We start from the raw sequence: 7,783 nt of genomic DNA on the forward strand, positions 1-7,783 counted from the left end.
GAACATAAAAAAATCAACCACACAATCATAATGCTGAAATTTTTGCATGGAAACCCAAGTGGGAAAACTACAGTGGGATTTGAACCCACAATATTATTCCACTATGGCCAGTAGAAAAACAATATTACAATATGGGGAATGCACAGGCATTCAGGCATACTACCTAGAGCTCACTGCTCAAATACAATAAGGGATACAACTTTGGAAGGCTCACTACCTTACAAATTAATTATAGTGATTTATTACAATGAATGAACTCCAAAATAATATCTACAATGCCTGGATGAGTTTCAGTTAAGTGCCATAGATACTGACTATATCAACTCTGTTGTTTTTCTCTATTTTCTATCTCAGGCAACTACCGGATCAAGAATGCACTCATGAAACTGCACCAAAATGGATCCTTGATCACTACTTTCTCCCATAGATTCATACCATGCATCAAAAGGATCTCCCACATTGGTCTTATATATCTGCAATCACAAAATAGATCACATATCAAGTTGGCCTACTAATGTAACATGTATTCATATGTTGGCTTGACCAGATCACCAAAACAATGATAAAATAATGTTTCTATGTTGGCTCAATCATCCCATACATGATTCATGACACTGCAATCACCAGAAAGCTTGCGAATCAAAACTTCTATGTTGGACCTGAAATATCAGTTACCTGGCTATTGGTTGACATCCTCTTCCAAAAATCAAGATTTGTGATTACCGGATAGGAATCTCAAGAAGATTTTCCATCAATGACAACCCTAAACCAATAATTAACCATCAAAAGTCACTGGATGACTGCCAAATACTAACAATCTCCCCCTTTTGCATTGATGACAACACTTATGAGAAAAATGGCTAAGTGTTGAAAAACCTTAACACCAGATCAAAAGAATTTTTAAGGATCCCCCTTAGACAAAGAATTCTGAAACCTGTAATTACACTCTTCTATTGTACATTTTTCACCTTTACTCTCCCCCTTTGACAGTAATGCCAAAGATGGGGTGCTGCCCAGAACTTATATACATAGATACCTTCTAGAGACTTTACAAGTACTTGAAGATGTCATAAAAAATGGTCTTCAAAAATCCTAGGTGAGTGTCCCACCCACTCTTCAAGTTATTCAAAATTGTAATGAATGCACTAAATATAGTTGCACGAATCTCTACTTCCTTGATATTAGATGAAATAGGTTGGGCCATTGCCTTCATACAATCTACCTTATTTCTCAACATGGTGTCCAACAGGGGGGCAATCAAGTTATGGAGTTCACCAACTCTCCTCAATTTTTTTTCCTTGTCTATATTAAGGCTCGAGATCTGATCATTAAGAGCCATTATCTGCCCTTCAACACTATTGGTTAGAGATACATTAGGATCAAAAGACTGTGAAATACCAACTAGTTTACCCTGACAAACACTTATTTGCTTGTCTATATCTACACTAAATTTGGGAAAAATTAGACAAGACTTATATAATTTACCGCCCTTTGTCAATGCATCTGAAATAGTCTGCAAACCTTTATTCAATCTCACTCTATCATCTTTTATCATTTTCTGGAATGTTTGCATTCTTACATCCTTGAATCTATCTAATACTCTCTTAGTAGTATATTTCTCTAAATAATCAAATACGGTAATTTACCAGAGGGGATAGCATTAGGATCTAACTGTACACTCAGAGCCACTTTTTGTGACACATAAATAGACATCAAAATGGGCTTTTTATCTTCAGACTCAAATTTTACCAGATCCTATTTAGCCCGAGCTTGAACAGTTGTTGCAAGCATCAACTTCTCTACAGGTGACATTTGTTCAAGATTTAAATAACTATCTAGATTTATAGATATTTGAGGTGGGGTCCTTGTGACTATAGGAGTGTCAATTGCCAAATCAACAAATCCTTTACCTTTATCTACCTCAACATCCTTTGCCTCTACTTTCTCAGGTTCCTTTTTCTCTGCTCCATCCCCTTTATCTTTTGCACCAGTATTGCCAGTTGGTGTAGTATCATCTATTTGAATCTCAAGGACTGTAGAACTATCTACCACCAGAGAATTATCACTAGTCTCAGCATCAAGTGTTGTGTTACCTTGGTGTTTTAAATGTCCCTTAGTCCAAGTTTCATCCTTCTAATCACCAGAACCACCATCTTTTAGTTCCAACAAAGAAGACTTAAATGCATATTTATACAAAGGATCATTCTTTATGAATTTTCTCTATATATCTTAAGTCTTCTTTCTCATCTCTTCCACCTTGCCTATCATCAACCTGTTCACCTTATTTTTGCTTTTGAATTATTTCTTGTTAGCTTCCTCAATTAGCCTTTTGGCCTCATCATGGGAGACATAGATGCAAACATTTATCAATTCTCTTTCCTTCATTTCTTTATCAATTTTACTAGTTGTTAGCCTCCTTGCATCAATAATGTTGTACAGATCCTTACGGATGCTCTGCTCCAACTCAATCAAATTTTTACTAAAGTTATGCAAGTATAAAATAATAGCTTATTCAACCTTTCTTCAATCTGCCTCATCTAGATTTCCATAATAAGATCCTATATTCTTCAAGTTTCCATCCACAATTATTTCATAAATTAATTAGTTTGTTGACAATGGAGGACCAATTGTATATTTACCTTGCAAATCACTAGATTCAAGGTCTTTGTCAAGCTAAGTTTTAACTTGTCTTCCTCTCTGAGGCCTTCTGGTAGGGGCATATTCAAACTTATCTTTCTTTCTTTGTTGGGCTCCACTGGACTATGGCTTCATCATCACCCTTACAAATTCACATTTCTTCTTAGCCTTGTCTACTTCTTTTGACTCACTCTTAGAGGCCATCGTAGATACAAAAACATAAGTTTTCTTAGGTTTCTCCTTTTTATTCAAAACTCCCTTTCTAGGTGGGCTCTGTCTTGAAGATGGTGCTCCCAGAATAGGCGCAAACTTAGTCTCTTTTGGTTTATCTTTAGAGGGAACCGGGTCAGCCTTAGGCTTCTTGGTTTCCTCCTTATCCTCTATCTATGCATGTTTCTCTCTAGCCTACTTCACCTCCTCCTAGGTGAATCCCATCTGAATAACTACTTCCTTAGCCATCTTGGAAACTTTCCTCTTCCTTGCAGGGGCTATGAACTATCTATGCAACTCTAGGTCTTTCTCCTTGAATGTGTCAAACATTTTTTCCTTTTCATCAATCAACTGACTCAACATGTGTTGAGCATAGGAATCTAGAGTAGCAGCATCAATTTCATAACCCATAAGAATAATCCACACATTCCTTGGCTCAACTACTTCCATTAAGCATTGGTCCTTATCAACCATGAAGTAGATTGTTTTCTCATACTTTTCCACTATTTCCTTTGGAATTCTTTCTCTCCTCTTCATTGTGGATTGAAAAGTTTTGAAATAAATTCATAGAGTGGATATCCTCATTGTGGCATCACCAATCCCCATAACCCCTTCCTATATTTTCATAGCAATTGGCTTATCATAGAACTATTGGACCTTTCCTTGAACACTAGGGATTTCATTCATGAAGTATAGTGCCAAACAGATGATAAGGGTGCCAAACTTAAAGGTGTGCTTCTTGTCTTGTTTGATTTTCTTCAAATTGCTTAACAACTCATTCAAGAGAACTATACATAGTTCATACCTCTTGTCTTCCTTCAACATCAGATAGGTAGAGTAGATAGCAATATTGAAGACAATGTTTTGTCTGCTTGACTAGTAAAATATATATCCAACAACCATTGATGCAAACTTGACATCATGCTCCAGAATGTCATTTATGGTCCATGCTCTATTGTTAAACTAAGAACTAGTGGCAGCAATCATGGTTTTGTTTGATATTTTCCTCAGGCTAGGAACTTCACCAGATGTGCTCAAACAAGTCACAACCTAGATTCCTTGTTGATTAATCTTGTGAGGCTTATCCAACCACATAAACTCATCATGAATCCTTCTCAGTACAAACTAGATCCATTATTTCTCATCAAATGTTGGAAAATGCATGAACTGAGAGAAATGCTTGACCTGCAAGTGCTGATATTCTAGCTTGAGGTTTCCCAAGCTATCTGCCAGATGTTTGTTATATAGGTTCAACATGTCTTAACTCCTACATTCATCAAGATCAAAATGAGTATATGCCCTTATGTCCTCATTGTGAAGAACACCATAGGGTACAAAGGAAAACACTCCTTCAGGATTATCCTCGATTGATTTGAAATGATGTTTCTTAAAATTAGGTCGACCTCTATCCTTGATCTCCACAATGAATGGGATAGCAATTCTAGAAGCTGAAGCCATTTAAAACTTAGGGTTTGTGGAAATTGATAGCCTAAAATAGAAAAATACCTTAATTCATAGCTGAGCACTGGAATTCTCTTTAAGATTGTTGTAATCATTTTTCAGATTGCCAAATCTCTTTTCTCTTCTGCACTGCACTATTCTCTTGATTGCATTGTGAGGAATGAAGCTTTGAAATTCCCTTTTAACCTTCAAAAACCTAATTTTGCATTGTAATAAATATTACAATTGGTAACCTTGATATTCATGGAGTTTCTTACCAAAGCATCAAGTATTCACTAAAAATTCTAGATAACATTTATATATATGATTTAAGCCTTCTGCAACCTTCCAGAATCAATTGCAAATCACCAAAGAGGGGGTTCTTAGAATTTTCATGTAAAGTTTGTTGGCATATGATGAATCAACATGTTGATATAATGATAATGTATGTTGTCATTGATGTTAATAAGTGTAAGTGAACTGGTATGTAGATTGGAAGAAGCTGGTGAACCGGTATGAAGAAATATAGTGAGCTGGTGTTGGGGTTTCACTGAGTGTGACTACTAGTTGGTAGTCTTAGCTCTAGGGTTTCTGGTTTGGCAATCTCACTTGTTTGATGCAACCGATGAAATTTTGTGTTAAGTTAGCTAAGAGATGAAGATAAGATCGTGATGCCACGTCAACTTTGTACACGTGAAGGATTTCCTTGAGGATCTTGCATGAGAAGATCGACTGCATTAAATGTCTACCTCAGGAATGAACATTCTTCTTAGTAGTATGAGAAGAAAGGGTGATGTGTAATGCCCGCCAAAATACCCCAGAGAAATATCACTATAAACATGCTAATTTAATTTTTTTTTTTAAACAATACAACACATAAAATCACTTAAGAAATGCAACAAGCACACAACAACATTTAAGTGTTATGAACATACAATAATTCACTCAAGCTATTCAAACAATTATGCAAGCAGAATACAATAAATCATTACTACTACCTCCCTAGGGTATGTCAACAACATTACTTAATGTACCTACATAAGAAATAAGCATTTACTTTCTTCCAATTCAATACCTCATAATCTTAATCATTTTACACACATAGGTGCAACATAGCAATACCTAACACTCATGATATGCAACCTTCTTAATATTTCATTTAATATGAGATTCTATCTTTCAATGCACCACTATTTCCTTTTTCACTTAGATTCATTTTATACACCAAGTCCAAATGTTCCTATTATCATTAACCAACCTCTAACTATAAACATCACTATACACATACCAAGATTAATCCCTTACATTGTATTAACATGATTTCCATTTACAATTAACTTCTACATAGTCATTTATAATTCTATGCTCCTAGCATACTTATTACTTCATCATGATTCCAAAAGCACATAATGCAATACTCACAAAGTATTCTTAAACATTTAACCCATAGCTCATTTAATACTCATAAAATATCTTACACTATATCAATTAACCAACAATCATCTTATTACAAATCAGGTAACTACACGAATTCATCTCAACACAAACTATGATACAATATCCTAATTCCATAACCACTAATAGCATCCACCAAATGGAGATATAACCTTAAACCATAACACATGATACATTATAATCCTTTCCTAAAGACAAGCATTCATTTTACCATTTACCCATACACTTACTAGTAATTTCTATTTATAATATTAGCAATTCATTCACTAAGGACATCCCTACAATATTTTCATAAGGAACATTCAACTACATCCCAAACATTATAAGATTTTCAATCCTACCATTAGATCTCTAACTACAAAGTATGATACTATACTTTCAAGTTCTTTAATCACAACTCATAAACGTGTCCTAAGATATCTTCCAACATTACTCAAACTCACACATCCTATCAAGACATAACATTTCTTCTACTTAAATCATTAGTTAAAGACATCATTTCAAATCTAATACCATTATCATAACATTTACCCGATTTACTTTTAACATGGCTCATCAAGAATACAAAATACATCATTTCATTTTAAAATAACAATACTTATCCACATCTCATACATCCATTTCATTTAATATAAATATGTTACAATACAACTCAAGGTTCATCATTACAATCACATACCATAACCAAAAGCTATCACTATAACTAGAACAACATAATCATTTCTCACAAGCATGATTTCTTTTACAACCATTACATAAGAATTTCATTACATAAATCACACCATCATTTACATTCTTGCTTCAATTATTAACCATGAACTATCTAAAGAAGCATCCTCATCCACGCAAGAAGAATCCAAAGACAAGAACATCCCAATGGTTTAAAAGCACCAACCACCCAACCATGTGGAACCAAAGGAACCACCCCCCCTGCTAGGAGATGACACAAGGTCCCAACACACACTCTACATCTAGGATGACACTCAAAACCAAAGAGACTAACCAACAAGGACTCTCAAGCAAGAACTCACATAGAGCCACAAGAATAAACTCCCAGAGGCATAAAACTCATCAGGACATAAATGCATCCAATAAGCATAATCATAAATCATAAAGGGGGACCACATGTAGGAGTGGAGTGTCATCACATGCCATCCTCATAACATAATAACACAAGGAACTAGCCTGATGGACATGTGGAGCCATCTCAACCTGTGAGAGACCAAGGGAGATTAGCTTACCATCTTCACGGCCTTCTCATGCTTATCCTAAAACATCCTCCCTAGGACTAAGCCATGAAGCTCAAAAATATTCATTATTTTGTTTAAATGAGTTATAATTTTCCCATCCCAATTAATTCATTATCAATGTTATCACTTGCTTACAAATCATGGAAAACTCCAATGTGCCCTGGTGGTCTAGACTTCATGCATCCATAGAAGGAACCTCATGTCAGTTTATCTCTCATGACCCCGGTCATCACAAGGAAGCCCACTCCTCCTAACATCGCCCAACAATAAATCATAAGAGGCTCTAAAACAAAATACCAATCTGCAACATAACACTCATATGCATCCAATGGCTTACTCCCCAAAACAAAGATATTCAAGTAGCCAAAATCACTGTAGATAGGAATTTGGAAATCATCAAAGCAAATAGAAAATTGGACTAGTTCAATCACGAAAACTAAATTGCAATCACCAATCCTAATTACATTCAATGAAAACATGAAAACAAGACATTCAAGATTGCAAACTAAGCAAACCCAATGTAGATGTCTTCTTCATGTGGCTCCATTGTCCTTCTTTCTCCTTCAAATAGCTTTGTTTGTGGATCTCACCTACTAGTGCATAAGCATGATGTGAAAGCAAGTAGACAAGACGAGATGACAACATAAGGGTACTAGAAGCGTGATTGATACGACTAGGGACCTTGATTGAAGAAATTCATCCAATTTATAGACAAATTGGAGAAAAGATCAAATTAGCATGAAGAGATTCGAATGGAAATTGCAAATCAAGAATGACAAATATGACAAATT

The sequence above is a fragment of the Cryptomeria japonica genome, chromosome 1, assembly GCF_030272615.1.
Source record: "Cryptomeria japonica chromosome 1, Sugi_1.0, whole genome shotgun sequence".
Taxonomy (NCBI): domain Eukaryota; kingdom Viridiplantae; phylum Streptophyta; class Pinopsida; order Cupressales; family Cupressaceae; genus Cryptomeria; species Cryptomeria japonica.